Source organism: Hydractinia symbiolongicarpus, chromosome 14, assembly GCF_029227915.1.
Source record: "Hydractinia symbiolongicarpus strain clone_291-10 chromosome 14, HSymV2.1, whole genome shotgun sequence".
Lineage (NCBI taxonomy): Eukaryota > Metazoa > Cnidaria > Hydrozoa > Anthoathecata > Hydractiniidae > Hydractinia > Hydractinia symbiolongicarpus.
Window position 1 is genome coordinate 7,985,569 of NC_079888.1, and position 19,499 is coordinate 8,005,067.

The window sequence follows — 19,499 nt, forward strand, 5'->3', positions numbered from 1 at the left end:
CGCGTACTCCTACTGTTTGGGCTGGTAAAATGTCACGTGAGTCGAAACAGGTTAAGCAATGTTAGCTTTCCATAAAGTAGACGTGGTACAAAAACAGACGAGGTGGCCGAGTGGTTAAGGCGATGGACTGCTAATCCATTGGGCTGTGCCCGCGTGGGTTCGAATCCCATCTTCGTCGCACATTCGGTTCTATGCTGTAATGGTTAGCACTCTGGACTTTGAATCCAGCGTTCCGAGTTCAAATCTCGGTAGAACCTGACTTTCTTTCTGAACTCTGATTTAAACATTTGTTTAAGAAATACGTGAGGAAGGGATGATTTATCTAAAATTGACTAAGCCATATTTGAAAGCTTTCAAGTCATTTCTTCAACATTTGCCAGGTTTATAGCAGAACTCATGCTTAGAGGAGAATTGGTGATTTCCAAGGCGCGTTCGTAATGCAATTAAAAGTGTATCTGAAAACGCCCAACTTGGGGCTCGAAACCACGACCCTGAGATTAAGAGTCTCATGCTCTACCGACTGAGTTAGCCGGGCTGATTCGTTATTAGGTTCCGCCATTAAAGCCGTCTTGGACTTACGCAACAATTGACCACACCTAAGATTACTTAAAATAGGGCCACTCGCGTAATCCTACTGTTTGGGCTGGTAAAAGGTTACGTGAGTCGAAACAGGTTCAGCAATGTTAGCTTTCCATAAAGTAAACGTGGTACAGAAACAGACGAGGTGGCCGAGTGGTTAAAACGATGGACTGCTAATCCATTGGGCTGTGCCCGCGTGGGTTCGAATCCCATCTTCGTCGCACATTCGGTTCTATGGTGTAATGGTTAGCACTCTGGACTTTGAATCCAGCGATCCTAGTTCAAATCTCAGTAAAACCTGACCTTCTTTTCGAATTCTTATTTAATCTTTTGTTTAAAAAATACGTGAGGGAAAGGCTGATTTATTTAAAATTGACTAAGCCATATTTGAATGCTTTCAAGTCATTTCTTCAACATTTGCCAGGTTTATGGCAGAACTCATGCTTAGAGGAGAATTGGTGTTTTCCACAGCGCGTTCGTAATGCAATCCAAAGTCTATCAGAAAACGCCCAACGTGGGGCTCGAACCCACGACCCTGAGATTAAGAGTCTCATGCTCTACCGACTGGGCTAGCCGGGCTGATTCGTTATTAGGTTCCGCCATTATAGCCGTCTTGGACTAACGCAACAATTGACCACAGCTAAAATTACTTAAAATTGGGTCGCTCGCGTACTCCTACTGTTTGGGCTGGCAAAATGTCACGTGAGTCGAAACAGGTTCAGCAATGTTAGCTTTCCATAAAGTAGACGTGGTACAGAAACAGACGAGGTGGCCGAGTGGTTAAGGCGATGGACTGCTAATCCATTGGGCTGTGACCGCGCGGGTTCGAATCCCATCTTCGTCGCACATTCGGTTCTATGGTGTAATGGTTGGCATTCTGGACTTTGAATCCAGCGATCCGAGTTCAAATCTCGGTAGAACCTGACCTTCTTTTTGAATTCTGATTTAATCTTTTGTTGAAAAAATACGTGAGGGAAAGGCTGATTTATTTAAAATTGACTAAGCCATATTTGAATGCTTTCAAGTCATTTCTTCAACGTTTGCCAGGTTTATGGCAGAACTCAGGCTTAGAGGAGAATTGGTGATTTCCACGGCGCGTTCGTAATGCAATTAAAAGTGTATCAGAAAACTCCTAACGTGGACGCAACAATTGACCACGCCTAAGATTACTTAAAATTGGGCCACTCACGTAATCATACTGTTTGGGCTGGTAAATGGTTACGTGAGTCAAAACAGGTTCAGCAATGTTAGCTTTCCATAAAGTAGACGTGGTACAGAAACAGACGAGGTGGCCGAGTGGTTAAGGCGATGGACTGCTAATCCATTGGGCTCTGCCCGCGTGGGTTCGAATCCCATCTTTGTCGCACATTCGGTTCTATGGTGTAATGGTTAGCACTCTGGACTTTGAATCCAGCGATCCGAGTTCAACTCTTGATAGAATCTGACTTTCTTTTTGAATTCTGATTTAATCTTTTGTTTGAAAAATACGTGTGGAAAAGGCTGATTTATTCAAAATTGACTAGGCCATATTTGATTGCTTTCAAGTCATTTCTTCAAACTTTGCCAGGTTTATGGCAGAACTCACGCTTAGAGGAGAATTGGTGATTTCCACGGCGCGTTTATAATGCAATTAAAAGTGCAGCAGAAAACGCCCAACGTGGGGCTCGAACACACGACCCTGAGATTAAGAGTCTCATGCTCTACCGACTGAGCTAGCCGTGCTGGTTCGTTATTAGACTCCGCCATTAAAACCGTCTTGGACTTACGCAACAATTGACCACAGCTAAAATTACTTAAAATTGGGAGCTCGCGTACTTCTACTGTTTGGGCTGGTAAAATGTCACGTGAGTCGAAACAGGTTCAGCAATGTTAGCTTTCCATAAAGTAGACGTGGTACAGAAACAGACGAGGTGGCCGAGTGGTTAAGGCGATGGACTGCTAATCCATTGGGCTGTGCCCGCGCGGGTTCGAATCCCATCTTCGTCGCACATTCGGTTCTATGGTGTAATGGTTGGCATTCTGGACTTTGAATCCAGCGATCCGAGTTCAAATCTCGGTAGAACCTGACCTTCTTTTTGAATTCTGATTTAATCTTTTGTTGAAAAAATACGTGAGGGAAAGGCTGATTTATTTAAAATTGACTAAGCCATATTTGAATGCTTTCAAGTCATTTCTTCAACGTTTGACAGGTTTAAGGCAGAACTCAGGCTTAGAGGAGAATTGGTGATTTCCACGGCGCGTTCGTAATGCAATTAAAAGTGTATCAGAAAACTCCTAACGTGGACGCAACAATTGACCACGCCTAAGATTACTTAAAATTGGGCCACTCACGTAATCATACTGTTTGGGCTGGTAAAAGGTTACGTGAGTCAAAACAGGTTCAGCAATGTTAGCTTTCCATAAAGTAGACGTGGTACAGAAACAGACGAGGTGGCCGAGTGGTTAAGGCGATGGACTGCTAATCCATTGGGCTCTGCCCGCGTGGGTTCGAATCCCATCTTTGTCGCACATTCGGTTCTACGGTGTAATGGTTAGCACTCTGGACTTTGAATCCAGCGATCCGTGTTCAACTCTTGGTAGAATCTGACTTTCTTTTTGAATTCTGACTTAATCTTTTGTTTGAAAAATACGTGTGGAAAAGGCTGATTTATTCAAAATTGACTAGGCCATATTTGATTGCTTTCAAGTCATTTTTGCGAGGTTTATGGCAGAACTCATGCTTAGAGGAGAATTGGTGATTTCCACGGCGCGTTTATAATGCAATTAAAAGTGCAGCAGAAAACGCCCAACGTGGGGCTCGAACACACGACCCTGAGATTAAGAGTCTCATGCTCTACCGACTGAGCTAGCCGTGCTGGTTCGTTATTAGACTCCGCCATTAAAACCGTCTTGGACTTACGCAACAATTGACCACAGCTAAAATTACTTAAAATTGGGTCGCTCGCGTACTTCTACTGTTTGGGCTGGTAAAATGTCACGTGAGTCGAAACAGGTTCAGCAATGTTAGCTTTCCATAAAGTAGACGTGGTACAGAAACAGACGAGGTGGCCGAGTGGTTAAGGCGATGGACTGCTAATCCATTGGCTGTGCCCGCGCGGGTTCGAATCCCATCTTCGTCGCACATTCGGTTCTATGGTGTAATGGTTGGCATTTTGGACTTTGAATCCAGCAATCCGAGTTCAAATCTCGGTAGAACCTGACCTTCTTTTTGAATTCTGATTTAATCTTTTGTTTAAAAAATACGTGAGGGAAAGGCTGATTTATTTAAAATTGACTAAGCCATATTTGAATGCTTTCAAGTCATTTCTTCAACGTTTGCCAGGTTTATGGCAGAACTCAGGCTTAGAGGAGAATTGGTGATTTCCACGGCGCCTTCGTACTGCAATCCAAAGTCCATCAGAAAACGCCTAACGTGGGGCTCGAACCCACGATCCTGAGATTAAGAGTCTCATGCTCTACTGACTGGGCTAGCTGGGTTGATACGATATAAGGTTCCGCCATCAAAGCCGTCTTGGACTTATGCAACAATTGACCAGACCTAAGATTACTTAAAATTGCGCCACTCGCGTAATCCTACTGTTTGGGCTAGTAAAAGGTTACGTGAGTTGAAACAGGTTCATCAATGTTAGCTTTCGATAAGGTACACGTGGTACAGAAACAGACGAGGTGACCCAGTGGTTAAGGCGATGGACTGCTAGTCCATTGGGCGCTGCCCGCGTGGGTTCGAATCCAATCTTCGTCGCACATTCGGTTCTATGGTGTAATGGTTAGCACTCTGGACTTTGAATCCAGCGATCCGAGTTCAAATCTCGGTAGAACCTGACTTTCTTTTTGAACTCTGATTTAATCATTTGTTTAAGAGTTACGTGATGAAGGGATGATTTATCTAAAATGGACTAAGCCATATTTGAAAGCTTTCAAGTCATTTCTTTAACACTTGCCAGGTTTATGGCGGAACTCATGCTTAAAGGAGAATTGGTGAATTCCAAGGCGCGTTCGTAATGCAATTAAAAGTGCATCAGAAAACGGCCAACGTGGGGCTCGAAACCACGACCCTGAGATTAAGAGTCTCATACTCTACTGACTGGGCTAGCTGGGCTGAGACGATATAAGGTTCCGCCATCAAAGCCGTCTTGGACTTATGCAACAATTGACCAGACCTAAGATTACTTAAAATTGCGCCACTCGCGTAATCCTACTGTTTGGGCTAGTAAAAGGTTACGTGAGTTGAAACAGGTTCATCAATGTTAGCTTTCGATAAGGTACACGTGGTACAGAAACAGACGAGGTGACCCAGTGGTTAAGGCGATGGACTGCTAGTCCATTGGGCGCTGCCCGCGTGCGTTCGAATCCAATCTTCGTCGCACATTCGGTTCTATGGTGTAATGGTTAGCACTCTGGACTTTGAATCCAGCGATCCGAGTTCAAATCTCGGTAGAACCTGACTTTCTTTTTGAACTCTGATTTAATCATTTGTTTAAGAGTTACGTGATGAAGGGATGATTTATCTAAAATGGTCTAAGCCATATTTGAAAGCTTTCAAGTCATTTCTTTAACACTTGCCAGGTTTATGGCGGAACTCATGCTTAAAGGAGAATTGGTGAATTCCAAAGCGCGTTCGTAATGCAATTAAAAGTGCATCAGAAAACGGCCAACGTGGGCCTCGAAACCACGACCCTGAGATTAAGAGTCTCATGCTCTACCGACTGAGCTAGCCGGGCTGATTCGTTACTACGTTCCGCCATTAAAGCCGTCTTGGACTTACGCAACAATTGACCACACCTAAGATTACTTAAAATAGGACCACTCGCGTAATCCTACTGTTTGGGCTGGTAAAAGGTTACGTGAGTCGAAACAGGTTCAGCAATGTTAGCTTTCCATAAAGTAGACGTGGTACAGAAACAGACGAGGTGGCCGAGTGGTTAAGGCGATGGACTGCTAATCCATTGGGCTATGCCCGCGTGGGTTCGAATCCCATCTTCGTCGCACATTCGGTTCTATGCTATAATGGTTAGCACTCTGGAGTTTGAATCCAGCGATCCGAGTTCAAATCTCGGTAGAACCTGTCTTTCATTGTGAACTCTGAATTAATCATTTGTTTAAGAAATGCGTGAGGAAGGGATGATTTATCTAAAATTGACTAAGCCATATTTGAATGCTTTCAAGTCATTTCTTCAACATTTGCCAGGTTTATGGCGGAACTCATGCTTATAGGAGAATTGGTGATTTCCACGGCGCCTTCGTACTGCAATCCAAAGTCCATCAGAAAACGCCTAACGTGGGGCTCGAACCCACGATCCTGAGATTAAGAGTCTCATGCTCTACTGACTGGGCTAGCTGGGTTGATACGATATAAGGTTCCGCCATCAAAGCCGTCTTGGACTAATGCAACAATTGACCACGCCTAAGATTACTTAAAATTGGGCCACTCACGTAATCCTACTGTTTGGGCTGGTAAAAGGTTACGGGAGTCGAAACAGGTTCAGCAATGTTAGCTTTCCATAAAGTAGACGTGGTACAGAAACAGACGAGGTGGCCGAGTGGTGAAGGTGATGGACTGCTAATCCTTCGGGTTCTGCCTGCGTGGGTTCGAATCACATCTTCGTCGCACATGCAGTTCTATGGTGAAATGGTTAGCACTCTGGACTTTGAATCCAGCGATCCGAGTTCAAATCTCGGTAGAACCTGACTTTCTTTTTGAACTCTGATTTAGTCATTTGTTTAAGAGTTACGTGAGGAAGGGATGATTTATCTAAAATTGACTAAGCCTTATTTGAATGCTTTCAAGTCATTTCTTCAACATTTGCCAGGTTTATGGCAGAACTCATGCTTAGAGGAGAATTGGTGATTTCCACGGCGCGTTTGTAATGTAATTAAAAGTGTATCAGAAAACTCCCAACGTGGGGTTCGAACCCACGACCCTACGATGAAGAGTCTCATGCTGTACCGACTGCGCTAGCCGGGTCAATTCGTTATTAGATTCCGCCGTTAAAGCCGTCTTGGACTTACGCAACAATTGACCACGCCTAAGATTACTTAAAATTGGGCGACTCACTTAATCCTACTGTCTGGGCTGGTAAAAGGTTACGTGAGTCGAAACAGGTTCAGCAATGTTAGCTTTCCATAAAGTAGACGTGGTACAGAAACAGACGAGGTGGCCGAGTGGTTAAGGCGATGGACTGCTAATCCTTCGGGTTCTGTCCGCGTGGGTTCGAATCACATCTTCGTCGCACATGCAGTTCTATGGTGAAATGTTCAGTACTCTGGACTTTGAATCCAGCGATCCGAGTTCAAATCTCGGTAGAACCTGACCTTCTTTTTGAATTCTTTTTTAATCTTTTGTTTAACAAATACGTGAGGGAAAGGCTGATTTATTTAAAATTGACTAAGCCATATTTGAATGCTTTCAAGTCATTTCTTCAACTTTTGCCAAGTTTATGGCACCACTCATGCTTAGAAGGGGACTTGGTGATTTCCATGGCGCTTGTAATGCAATCCAATGACTATCGGTAAAAGCCCAACGTGGGGCTCGAACCCACAACCCTGAGATTAAGAGTCTCATGCTTTACCGACTGAGCTAGCCGGTTTGATTTGTTTTTAGGTGCCGCCACTAAAGCCATCTTGGACTTACGCAACAATTGACCACACCTTAAATTACTTAAAATTGGGTCGCTCGCATACTCCTACTGTTTGGGCTGGTAAAATGTCACGTGATTCGAAACAGGTTCAGCAATGTTAGCTTTCCATAAAGTAGACGTGGTACAGAAGCAGACGAGGTGGCCGAGTGGTTAAGGCGATGTACGGCTAATCCATTTGGCTGTGCCCGCGTGGGTTCGAATCCCATCTTCGACGCACATTCGGTTCTATGGTGTAATGGTTAGCACTCTGGACTTTGAATCCAGCGATCCGAGTTCAAATCCCGGTAGAACCTGAACTTCTTTTTGAACTCTGACTTAATCATTTGTTTAAGAAATGCGTGAGGAAGGGATGATTTATCTAAAATTGATTAAGCCATATTTGAAAGATTTCAAGTCATTTCTTCAACATTTGCCAGGTTTATGGCGGAATTCATGCTTGGAGGAGAATTGGTGATTTACACGGCGTGTTCGTAACGCAATTAAAAGTTTATCAGAAAACGCCCAACGTGGGGCTCGAACCCACGACCCTGAGATTAAGAGTCTCATGCTCTACCGACTGAGCTAGCCGGATTCGTTATTAGGTTCCACCATTGAAGCCGTCTTGGATTTACGCAACAATTGACCACACCTTAAATTACTTAAAATTGGGCCACTCGCGTAATCCTACTATTTGGGCTGGTAAAAGGTTACGTGAGTCGAAACAGGCTCAGCAATGTTAGCTTTCCATAAAGTAGACGTGGTACAGAAACGGACGAGGTGGCCGATTGGTTAAGGCGATGGACTGCTAATCCATTGGCCTCTGCCCGCGTGGTTTCGAATCCCATCTTCGTCGCACATTCGGTTCTATGGTGTAATGGTTAGCACTCCGGACTTTGAATCCAGCGATCCGAGTTCAAATCCCGGTAGAACCTGACCTTCTTTTTGAATTCTTATTTAATCTTTTGTTTAAAAAATACGTGAGGGAAAGGCTGATTTGTTTAAAATTTACTAAGCCATTTTTAAATGCTTTCAAGTCATTTCTTCAACATTTGCCAGGTTTATGGCAGAACTCGTGCTTGGAAGAGAATTGGTGTTTTCCACGGCCGTTCGTAATGCAATTAAAAGTGTATCAGAAAACTCCCAACGTGGGGCTCGAAACCACGGCCCTACGATGAAGAGTCTAATGCTGTACCGACTGCGCTAGCCGGGCCGATTCGTTATTAGATTCCGCCGTTAAAGCCGTCTTGTACTTACGCAACAATTGGCCACGCCTAAGATTACTTAAAATTGGGCCACTCACGTAATCCTACTGTTTGGGCTGGTAAAAGGTTACGTGAGTCGAAACAGGTTCAGCAATGTTAGCTTTCCATAAAGTAGACGTGGTACAGAAACAGACGAAGTGTCCCAGTGGTTAAGACGATGGACTGCTAATCCATTAGGCTCTGCCCGCGTGGGTTCCAATCCAATCTTCGTCGCACATTCGGTTCTATGGTGTAATGGTTAGCATTCTCGACTTTGAATCCAGCGATCCGAGTTCAAATCTCGGTAGAAACTGACCTTCCTTTTGAATTTTGATTTATTCTTTTGTTAAAAAAATACGTGAGGGAAAGGCTGATTTATTTAAAAGTGACTAAGCCATATTTGAATGCTTTCAAGTCATTTCTTCAACATTTGCCAGGTTTATGGCAGAACTCATGCTTAGAGGAGAAGTTGTGATTTCCACGGCGCGTTCGTAATGCAATTAAAAGTGTATCAGAAAACGCCCAACGTGGGGCTCGAACCCACGACCCTGAGGTTAAGAGTCTCATGCTCTACCGACTGAGCTAGCCGGGCTGATTCGTAATTAGGTTCCGCCATTAAAGCCCTCTTGGACTTACGCAACAATTGACCACACCTAAGATTACTTAAAATTGGGCGACTCGCGTAATCCTACTGTTTGGGCTGGTAAAAGGTTACGTGAGTCGAAACAGGTTCAGCAATGTTAGCTTTCCATAAAGTAGACGTGGTATAGAAACAGACAAGGTGGCCGAGTTGTTAAGGCGATGGACTGCTAATCCATTGGGCTCTGCCCGCGTGGGTTCGAATCCAACTTCGTCGCACATTTGGTTCTATGCTGTAATGGTTAGCACTCTGGACTTTGAACCCAGCGATCCGAGTTCAAGTCTCGGTAGAACCTGACCTTCTTTTTGAATTTTGATTTAATCTTTTGTTTAAAAAATACGTGAGGGAAAGGCTGATTTATTTAAAATTGACTAAGTTATATTTGAATGCTTTCAAGTCATTTATTGAACATTTGCCAGGTTTATGGCAGAACTCGTGCTTGGAAGAGAATTGGTGATTTCCACGGCCGTTCGTAATGCAATTAAAAGTGTATCAGAAAACTCCCAACGTGGGGCTCGAAACCACGGCCCTACGATGAAGAGTCTCATGCTGTACCGACTGCGCTAGCCGGGCCGATTCGTTATTAGATTCCGCCGTTAAAGCCGTCTTGTACTTACGCAACAATTGGCCACGCCTAAGATTACTTAAAATTGGGCCACTCACGTAATCCTACTGTTTGGGCTGGTAAAAGGTTACGTGAGTCGAAACAGGTTCAGCAATGTTAGCTTTCCATAAAGTAGACGTGGTACAGAATCAGACGAAGTGGCCCAGTGGTTAAGACGATGGACTGCTAATCCATTAGGCTCTGCCCGCGTGGGTTCCAATCCAATCTTCGTCGCACATTCGGTTCTATGGTGTAATGTTTAGCACTCTGGACTTTGAACCCAGCGATCCGAGTTCAAATCTCGGCAGAACCTGACTTTCTTTTTGAACTCTGATTTAATCATTTGTTTAAGAAATGCGTGAGGAAGGGATGATTTATCTAAAATTGACTAAGCCATATTTGAATGCTTTCAAGTCATTTCTTCAACATTTGCCAGGTTTATGGCGGAACTCATGCTTAAAGGAGAATTGGTGATTTTCACGGCGAGTTCGTAATGCAATCCAAAGTCTATCAGAAAACGCCCAACGTGGGTCTCGAACCCACGACCCTGATATTGAGAGTCTCATACTCTACTGACTGGGCTAGCTGGGCTGATACGATATAAGGCTCCGCCATTAAAGCCGTCTTGGACTTATGCAACAATTGACCAGACCTAAGATTACTTAAAATTGCGCCACTCGCGTAATCCTACAGTTTGGGCTAGTAAAAGGTTACGTGAGTCGAAACAGGTTCAGCAATGTTAGCTTTCCATAAGGTAGACGTGGTACAGAAACAGACGAGGTGACCGAGTGGTTAAGGCGATGGACTGCTAGGCCATTGGGCGCTGCCCGCGTGGGTTCTAATCCCATCTGCGACGCACATTCGTTCTATGGTGTAATGGTTAGCACTCTGGACTTTGAATCCAGCGATCCGAGTTCAAATCTCGGTAGAACCTGACCTTCTTTTTGAACTCTGATTTAATCTTTTGTTAAAAAAAATACGTGAGGGAAAGGCTGATTTATTTAAAATGGACTAAGTCATATTTGAATGCTTTCAAGTCATTTCTTCAACATTTGCCAGGTTTATTGCAGAACTCATGCTTAGAGGAGGATTTGTGATTTCCACGGCGCGTTCGTAATGGAATTGAAAGTGTATCAGAGAACGCCCAACGTGGGGCTCGAACCCACGACCCTGAGATTAAGAGTCTCATGCTCTACCGACTGAGCTAAAATTCACGCCTATTGGTCTACACGAAAGGGGGAAAAGAAAAAAATGAGAAAAAGAGGGGAGAAAGAAAAAAAAGAGACGAAAGCGCGCGCAAAAATTCCGTTAATATTCATCGGCCAACCTCACGGCTAACCGATTTGACGGTATTATCGCTGTTCTCGTGGCAATATATCATCAGAACATACAACTTAAGTTGACAGTTGCATTTGAAAGTTACAGATGAGCCAAGAGGTCTTATTTATGCGCCGTTTTCGAGCACTTGTGGTTTTTCTTTTTTTAAGTTAATAGTGCCGTCGAAGGACGGCGGCCGTTTCGCACCCTACAATGGTACTGCGTCAGTTAACTTACATGTCCCGATGATATATCGCAACGAGAGTTAAAAAACGATAAAGTATTATTAAGCTGACAAAAGTACACTGGCTGCGCTTGCTTATTACTTGTGGCTTCGCGAAGTATTAAACGGAAAAATATGTGTTTATAAAGCAAAAAGCGAAAATGCTAACTCGTACTTGTCAGATAATAACATTCAGGCTACCGGTCCCCCGGGATCTTGTGCACCAGTTCTATCCCGTATTATCCACTCTAGGTGGGGGTATCACATTTGCCAAAATGCTCATTGTTGCCGGCTTCGCAATGTTCGGTAATGTTGATATCATCCAAGTATGTAGATTCAGCACCAATGTCTTTACTTTAGACAGTCCTGCCAAAAAGGTTGGTCTATTATATCATCTGAACATGCAAGTTAAGTTTGTTATATCATCTGAGCGTGTAAGTTAAGTTTTTATTGTCGTAGGCAACGTTCATAAATAACGTTTGGAATCTCGATCTACGAATGCCTGTGCCGGAATTGTATATCATCTGAACATGTAAATCAAGTGTCCGCAGTGCGTTCATTGGCAGCGTATATATCATCTGAACATGTTAAATCAAGTGTTCGCACTGTTTCCATTGGCAGCATTGGCAGCGTATATATCATCTGAACATGTAAATCAAGTGTACGCAGTGCGTTCATTGGCAGCATTGGCAGCGTATATATCATCTGAACATGTAAATCAAGTGTTCGCAGTGTTTCCATTGACAGCATTGGCAGCGTCTATATCATCTGAACATGTAAATCAAGTGTCCGCAGTGCTTTCATTGGCAGCATTGGCAGCGTATATATCATCTGAACATGTAAGTTAAATTACGCAGTACCATCGTAGGGTGCGAATATATCATCTAAACATGTAAGTTAAGTTAGGTGTACCATCGTAGGGAGCGAATATATCATCTGAACATGTAAGTTAAGTTAGGTGTACCATCGTAGGGAGCGAATATATCATCTGAACATGTAAGTTAAGTTAGGTGTACCATCGTAGGGAGCGAATATATCATCTGAACATGTAAGTTAAGTGACCCAGTACCATCGTAGGGAGCGAATATATCATCTGAACATGTAAGTTAAGTGACGCAGTACCATCGTAGGGAGCGAATATATCATCTGAACATGTAAGTTAAGTGACGCAGTACCATCGTAGGGAGCTAATATATCATCTGAAAATGTAAGTTAAGTGACGCAGTACCATCGTAGGGAGCGAATATATCATCTGAACATGTAAGTTAAGTGACGCAGTACCATCGTAGGGAGCGAATATATCATCTGAACATGTAACTTAAGTGACGCAGTACCATCGTAGGGAGCGAATATATCATCTAAACATGTAAGTTAAGTTAGTTGTACGTCTTAAATGTTTTACTTTTTTCCATCTTCAAACTCCTTCTTCTTTTGCGCTAACCAGATATGGTGAGGTAAAGCACCAGGCACATTTGGACAATACCGTTGTCCTCTAAACTGTCCATGTCCATCTGCCATTGGCTTCCCACATTTCCGACAAGAGTATGCTTTTCTGGCAACGGGTAAGTCCGTTTTCCCCTCTTTCAGATGACGGTAGTAAGTGCTTTTCGGCACGTTGATTTGAATTGGTTGCGGAATGGGAATCTGGTTAGCTTTTAAATTAGAAGAATTTGGTGAAACAATAAAAGGTACGTTAAAAGGTGGTGATGATGGAGGAGTAAACATGTGTGGCATTGGTAAGATAGGTGATGGTAATACTGGTGGAATGTTAATGGGTGGTATTACTTTTAATGCTGGTTCACCTGCTTCTGTTGCATCAGCAGATGTTTTTCTCTTCCTACGGTATGAAACTTTATACTGTCCAGATCGGTCTTCAGGATTGGTGAACTTAATAGGGTTCTTTAAACCTTCCATTGTGTTTGGTCGGTCACGAACAACTGGAAAAGTATCAACTGAAATGTGAACAGCTTTAGGAACAGGTCTTCCTTGCATCAGTGTGACGATCTCTTCCCTTCGAACTTTGTCTTTGAACCAAAGTCTAAGGGTGGTCTCGTTGATGTTAAACAAAGTAATATTAGTATTATCCAACAGGTGTTGACTGTTAAATAACCTTGCACGAATGGTATTGTACTCCTTTAAAATGGTACTCCAGCGAGAATGGTACTGTCTGCTTCCGTCACTACGTGTAGATGTGTGGTACTGCTATTTTCTGGCACAGATGAATGCAAATAGCCTCAACCACCCTACTTTTTGATGGGAAAAGAGCAGGGGAGGCACCTGACAAAAACGATCTCTTCATTTGCACCAAACCAGTAAAACCTTCCCTCTTTCTTGTGCAGAAGCGTCCTTTTACTGGTTTCCGGTAAACAGTTGTAAATGTTAGTGGCTTTTTGTCATATTCGTCCAGTTGATTGAAGAGACTAGTGATTTTTTGTGCATCTTCATCCGAAATACTGAGACCATGCGATGCTAAAAGAGCTTGTGCCAACGCATCAACATGATTTCAACCAGGAATTCCTTTGGAGTCGGTAGCGGTAGTGGTGTCATCGATCTCTTCTGCCCCATCATCATCTCCATCAGCAACGTCCTCTACTGGATGGTTGACAGCAGAAGTATCGATATCGACATCAACCTCTATGCCCTCATCTTCTAACTCGCACCCGTTTTCGATGGTGCTGTCTACGTAAGCTTGAGTAAAGCTCATGTCAATTTGTCGAAAAAGATATTCCATACCAATGACTTCATTCGTTGCTTTATTTGGAACAGGTTTGTTGTTAAATGTTTCTCCATGTACATCCAAATGCATTTTGTTGAATTTCGCAACGAGTTCAACATCAAAGGAACGTAAAGAAAGCATCTCTGGACCTTCTGCCTGGTCTTTTCTCAGGGTGTTCCATCTGGCTAATCCATCCATTAAATAAGCTTGAAAATTTACTGCATTGGCAGAAGATCCTGGAATGAACTTTAACAGGTGGCAGTGAAAAGATTCCAATGAAGTGCTTCCTCTGGCACAGCGGTACAATGGCAAAAACGAAGCTCCTTTTTTGACCATTTTGACTTGAGTATATAATGGCATGTCTGGGTCTTGGATGCAAACAATATGCTTCTTTTGCTCATTATATATTTCCGCCATGTTCTCCCTTAAGAATGGCACACCTAAAGTGTCAGTACACCCAGTATATGTAAGGATAAGTTCTTCGATTTTTTTTGTGGTAACTGAAGCACCTCTCGTTTTTCTTTTGCAATGTCTGGCCAATTCATCTTTTGTTATTGCATTGGTAACCGCTTTTAACGAGGGTGCAGACAGTCCTTTCATCTGAAGCTCTTCCTTCTTAGCAGCAACTAACCTTTTGTAATCACCTTCTTCCCATTCAAAAATACATCCCGAAAGCTGTGACATAAAGGGACCATAAAGAGGGTGGGATTCGGAAGTACAGCCAAGGGCAATGCGTCTCATAAAGTGCCAAATGTCCAAGCGAACTTCCAAACTGTCCCAAGATGGAAACAACCTCTTAAACCTTGATGGGCCACTGAGACTACAACAATCTCTGTCGGTATACAAAAGGCTAGGTGGTGGGACATCTGCGTTTTCGTACCGTGACATCAGACCATCTGCCATAGGTTGCAAAGACTCATTTGACTCTGATGATGTGACAATGCTTTGCAAAATGGCACCATACTCATTACCAACGTTGGTCACCCAAGTTGCAGACTTTTTTGCATCTCCTGTAAGTCTTGACAATATTTTTTTGGTTGAATCAATTTTTAATACATCTCCAAATGCCTTGCATATGTCCAATCTGGACCACACATCTCTTGCGTATGCAGCCAAAAACCACTTAGAATTAGCTAGGACCCGAAATGCATCAGCTTTAGTATATACGCATGGTTTTGCATTTATCATGGCCAATGCTGCCTTATGCTTTTGACAATCTTTGAGATAGTCCAGATTTCTTATGACCCAGTATTCACTGTGCATTTCAAGCAGAGTGTTCTTCAGGGCGTTGCTACTATTTCCAAGAGTTCTGGATTTCAAGAAAGAAATGATAGCAGTGTCACATGCATATTGGTATGTAAGCACAGCAGGGAACTTAACTTTTACGGCATAAGGTAGCTGTTCCAACATGCGGCTGTCCGTTGCTACAAATGTTTTACCACAAGCACAACCCAAATATTCTGATGCAAGATAGTAGAAATCTTTTAAATCCAAAACCAGGCGCACTTTTTGGTGTATACCTCGGGATTGTACACTTCTACCACAATTGGGACATTTAAAATCGGTTGTACATCATCCGGGGCATCCACAGAAACATTCTCCTCAGAAAATACTAATCCGGCACAGGCTTAGAAATTGATGATGATTTTACAGGTGGTGGATAGTTCCATAATTTCATTGGTTGTTGAAATCGATCAGCCGTGTCTCTTCCATTTGCAAAAATTTGATGACCTATCCACTGTCGATCAGCTATGGCCACATTGGTAGACCAACCTTTTGGCAGACGTTGACTGTAGTCATTGGACTGCCTTGGGAACTTTGATGGACTTCTTTGCTAAAGAAACATAAAATTTAAAACATTACATTTTGCTTATTATAGTTGATATATATATATATATATATATATATATATATATATATATATATATATATATATATATATATATATATATATATATATATATATATATATATATATATATATATATATATATATATATATATATATATATATATATATATATATATATATATATATATATATATATATATATATATATATATATATATATATATATATATATATATATATATATATATATATATATATATATATATATATATATATATATATATATATATATATATATATATATATATATATATATATATATATATATATATATATATATATAAAAAATTTTATACAAACATTTAAGACTAGAAACCTACAACTTTTGGTGGTGTTTTAGCAGTTTTTGGTTCTGACTGAGATGTTGAAGCAGACTGTAGAAAAAATATTAAAAATAATGCACTTTTTCGCTTCACAACATTTGCCAAAATAAAGCCTTTGAGCATGTCATGAAGCATATTCAATTTATGAAAGGTTTTATTTTAGAAAAAATTACTTACAAAATATATCGTCACATAAACATTACATTTTTTATATATGTTTCAATAAAATCTAACTGTCAGTTATCATAAATAACATCAAAGCGAACCGTTAATAGATACAACAAGAGCATATTACGTATTCCTTTATACACAATAGGAGCAATTGCATACAAAAAATCTAAAACCACTAAAACAAACAATAATACATGTAAGGAAAAATGACCATAGTTACAAGTATGTATAATTCATGCATTATAAAACCTGTCTTTTAAGACAGTTTTTATAATGCGTGATTTCACAATTTTTATCCATATTATTCAAAATTAAATCTTTGCAAAATATTTTAAAATAGCTTATTTGCAATCTTCACAATCTAATGAAAATAAATACAGTAACACTTACAGGTTTTGGTGGTTGTGTTGTTGTTGGACTTGAAAGTAGCGGTACAGGAGCAGTTGAAACAGGCTAACAAAATGTAAACTTAAGCTTATAATTTAACAGTTAACGTAAGTTTTTTTTCTTCTCAAACATCCTTGTGACAAAAACAATGCGTGATCCGGACTAACGTTTAAGATTCTAAGACACATAAATATATACAAAAGTTTTGCATCTTATTTTTAAAAAGAAATATAAAAGGTGTCCGATACCTTTGGTGGAGATTTGTAATATGTAAATCTTTGCTTCACTTTTAATGGGCTTGCTGTAGTTGAGGCTGAAGTTGAAGCAGGTGAGGTGGAGATATTTGTTGAGGTGTGATGAACAGATGTTGGGGGTGGAGCTGTTAGTGTTGAAGATGGTTTGGTAGGCTAAATATATATGCAAATTTTATATACCCATGTCCCTACAGCCTTTCTAATTTATGTCAGCATTAAATGAATGTAATAATGCAAATCCTGGGAATCAGCCTTACCGTTTGGTGATAGGTACATGTACATGCAATGACGTTACCAAAAAGATCTTTTGATTTTGTTGCATCGTGACGACGACAAGATTTAATTTTCATCAATTCACGATGCCACTTTGTATCTTTTGCGGGCCATTGCCCGCGTTGGAAATTAAAACTTCCGTTGGCGAATAATCGCAATCGGACTAGCCAATCCTTATTGGACGGACCGGTCTTCGGCATTTTAAAAAATGTTGCACTAATACTAAGTTAGCTGAGCAAGAGACTATAAATAAAAATAAATTTGTTTATAACCATAAGGGGTGACATCCTTGGAAAACTTGACATGCTTATCGGCTATACACCAGGAGTATCTACGTACGTAAACGGTGTGTATGGATTAACCTTCCAGATAATTAGACATGACAGTTTTACATAGAATTTTAAACGTTAAACGTACAATACGACACTCCACATTCTCCTTCCTTCCAAAAGATTGCCGTTAAGGAAGTATGTTTGTATGGCTAAAACCTTAACAATGTATGGCCGATAAGTGTGACAAGCTTGGGAATTTGACTATTCAAACTCAAACCTAGCCGTAGCTAGCTACAGCTAATACTATAGCCAGCTACTAGCTACCCTGCTGTGAACTAAGCCGTTATAAAAGCTCTAATTCTGGGCATTTTAGGGCAGATTTATAAACAAAATGGAAGTAATGGGGAAGGTAAAGCCTACAAGAAGTAGAGGACACAGTATAAAGGACAGAGCGGAGTATTTATAGCACTCAATTCCAACAAATATTTGACCAAAAACAGACATCTCCTCGCCTAGCACTTCTTCGTCGCCATCTTATTTTTACGCTGAATTCTCAATTTTTGAATTCGGCCAATCACATTGGCTGGCAGTCTCAATTTTCGCGCTTAGCCAATGAGACGCCATAACAGTCTCAATTTTCAAAATTGAGACTCTTCTATTGTTAAATTGAGAAAAATTGAGACTCTTCTGTCATATGATTGGACGACAGTCTCAATTTGGACAATAGAACAGAGTCTCAATTTTACAAGTCCAGTTAGTGTTATTAGGAGCTAGCCGGGCTGATTCGTTATTAGGTTCCGCCATTAAAGCCGTCTTGGACTTACGCAACAATTGACCACACCTAAGATTACTTAAATTTGGGCCACTTGGTAATCCTGCTGTTTGGGCTGGTAAAAGGTTACGTGAGTCGAAGTAGGTTCAGCAATGTTAGCTTTCCATGAAGTAGACGTGGTACAGAAACAGACGAGGTGGCCGAGTGGTTAAGGCGATGGACTGCTAATCCATTGGGCTCTGCCCGCGTGGGTTCGAATACCATCTTCGTCGCACATTCTGTTCTATGGTGTAATGTTTAGCACTCTGGACTTTGAATCCAGCGATCCGAGTTCAAATCTCGGTAGAACCTGATCTTCTTTTTGAATTCTTATTTAATCTTTTGTTTAATAAATACGTGAGGGAAAGGCTGATTTATTTAAAATTGTCTAAGCCATATTTGAATGCTTTCAAGTCATTTCTTCAACATTTGCCAGGTTTATGGCAGAACTCATGCTTAGAGGAGAATTGGTGATTTCCACGGCGCGTTCGTAATGCAATTAAAAGTGTATCAGAAAACGCCCAACGTGGGGCTCGAGCCCACGACCCTGAGATTAAGAGTCTCATGCTCTACCGACTGAGCTAGCCGTGCTGATTCGTTATTACGTTCCGCCATTGAAGCCGTCATGGACTTACGCAACAACTGACCACACCTAAGATTACTTAAAGTTGGGCCACTCGCGTAATCCTACTGTTTGGGCTGGTATAAGGTTACGTGAGTCGAAACAGGTTCAGCAATGTTAGCTTTCCATAAAGTAGACGTGCTACAGAAATAGACGAGGTGCCCGAGTGGTTAAGGCGATGGACTGCTAATCCATTGGGCTCTACCACGTGGGTTCGAATGCCATCTTCGTCGCACATTCGGTTCTATGGTGTATTGGTTAGAACTCTGGACTTTGAATCCAGCGATCCGAGTTCACATCTAGGTAGAACCTGACCTTCTTTTTGAATTCAGATTTAATCATTTGTGTAAAAATTACGTGAGGGAAAGGCTGAATTATTTAAAATTGACTATGCCATATTTGAATGCTTTCAAGTCATTTCTTCAACTTTTGCCAAGTTTATGGCACCACTCATGCTTAGAAGGAGACTTGGTGATTTCCATGGCGCGTTCGTAATGCAATCCAAAGTCTATCAGAAAACGCCCAAACTGGGGCTCG

The 19,499-nt window shown here is 41.5% G+C and overlaps 18 non-coding genes across 18 annotated transcripts; 11 read left to right on the top strand and 7 right to left on the bottom strand.

Moving 5' to 3' along the window:
- Positions 1-96: 96 nt before the first annotated feature.
- On the top strand, positions 97-178 carry Trnas-gcu (transfer RNA serine (anticodon GCU)). Its single transcript has one exon. It is a non-coding gene; the product is annotated as a tRNA-Ser (tRNA).
- A 7-nt stretch (positions 179-185) lies between these two features.
- Trnaq-uug (transfer RNA glutamine (anticodon UUG)) lies at positions 186-257 on the top strand. Its single transcript has one exon. It is a non-coding gene; the product is annotated as a tRNA-Gln (tRNA).
- Positions 258-1,085: 828 nt separating this feature from the next.
- Trnak-cuu (transfer RNA lysine (anticodon CUU)) lies at positions 1,086-1,158 on the bottom strand. Its single transcript has one exon. It is a non-coding gene; the product is annotated as a tRNA-Lys (tRNA).
- Positions 1,159-1,861: 703 nt separating this feature from the next.
- Positions 1,862-1,943, top strand: Trnas-gcu (transfer RNA serine (anticodon GCU)). Its single transcript has one exon. It is a non-coding gene; the product is annotated as a tRNA-Ser (tRNA).
- Positions 1,944-2,228: 285 nt separating this feature from the next.
- Positions 2,229-2,301, bottom strand: Trnak-cuu (transfer RNA lysine (anticodon CUU)). Its single transcript has one exon. It is a non-coding gene; the product is annotated as a tRNA-Lys (tRNA).
- A 182-nt stretch (positions 2,302-2,483) lies between these two features.
- Positions 2,484-2,565, top strand: Trnas-gcu (transfer RNA serine (anticodon GCU)). Its single transcript has one exon. It is a non-coding gene; the product is annotated as a tRNA-Ser (tRNA).
- Positions 2,566-3,003: 438 nt separating this feature from the next.
- On the top strand, positions 3,004-3,085 carry Trnas-gcu (transfer RNA serine (anticodon GCU)). Its single transcript has one exon. It is a non-coding gene; the product is annotated as a tRNA-Ser (tRNA).
- A 276-nt stretch (positions 3,086-3,361) lies between these two features.
- Positions 3,362-3,434, bottom strand: Trnak-cuu (transfer RNA lysine (anticodon CUU)). Its single transcript has one exon. It is a non-coding gene; the product is annotated as a tRNA-Lys (tRNA).
- Positions 3,435-4,328: 894 nt separating this feature from the next.
- Trnaq-uug (transfer RNA glutamine (anticodon UUG)) lies at positions 4,329-4,400 on the top strand. Its single transcript has one exon. It is a non-coding gene; the product is annotated as a tRNA-Gln (tRNA).
- A 550-nt stretch (positions 4,401-4,950) lies between these two features.
- Positions 4,951-5,022, top strand: Trnaq-uug (transfer RNA glutamine (anticodon UUG)). Its single transcript has one exon. It is a non-coding gene; the product is annotated as a tRNA-Gln (tRNA).
- Positions 5,023-5,483: 461 nt separating this feature from the next.
- Positions 5,484-5,565, top strand: Trnas-gcu (transfer RNA serine (anticodon GCU)). The gene has a single exon. It is a non-coding gene; the product is annotated as a tRNA-Ser (tRNA).
- A 1,873-nt stretch (positions 5,566-7,438) lies between these two features.
- Positions 7,439-7,510, top strand: Trnaq-uug (transfer RNA glutamine (anticodon UUG)). The gene has a single exon. It is a non-coding gene; the product is annotated as a tRNA-Gln (tRNA).
- Positions 7,511-7,715: 205 nt separating this feature from the next.
- Trnak-cuu (transfer RNA lysine (anticodon CUU)) lies at positions 7,716-7,788 on the bottom strand. The gene has a single exon. It is a non-coding gene; the product is annotated as a tRNA-Lys (tRNA).
- A 1,168-nt stretch (positions 7,789-8,956) lies between these two features.
- Positions 8,957-9,029, bottom strand: Trnak-cuu (transfer RNA lysine (anticodon CUU)). Its single transcript has one exon. It is a non-coding gene; the product is annotated as a tRNA-Lys (tRNA).
- Positions 9,030-10,199: 1,170 nt separating this feature from the next.
- Trnae-cuc (transfer RNA glutamic acid (anticodon CUC)) lies at positions 10,200-10,272 on the bottom strand. Its single transcript has one exon. It is a non-coding gene; the product is annotated as a tRNA-Glu (tRNA).
- A 271-nt stretch (positions 10,273-10,543) lies between these two features.
- Trnaq-uug (transfer RNA glutamine (anticodon UUG)) lies at positions 10,544-10,615 on the top strand. Its single transcript has one exon. It is a non-coding gene; the product is annotated as a tRNA-Gln (tRNA).
- A 7,876-nt stretch (positions 10,616-18,491) lies between these two features.
- Trnas-gcu (transfer RNA serine (anticodon GCU)) lies at positions 18,492-18,573 on the top strand. Its single transcript has one exon. It is a non-coding gene; the product is annotated as a tRNA-Ser (tRNA).
- A 285-nt stretch (positions 18,574-18,858) lies between these two features.
- Positions 18,859-18,931, bottom strand: Trnak-cuu (transfer RNA lysine (anticodon CUU)). The gene has a single exon. It is a non-coding gene; the product is annotated as a tRNA-Lys (tRNA).
- Between the last annotated feature and the right edge of the window lie 568 nt (positions 18,932-19,499).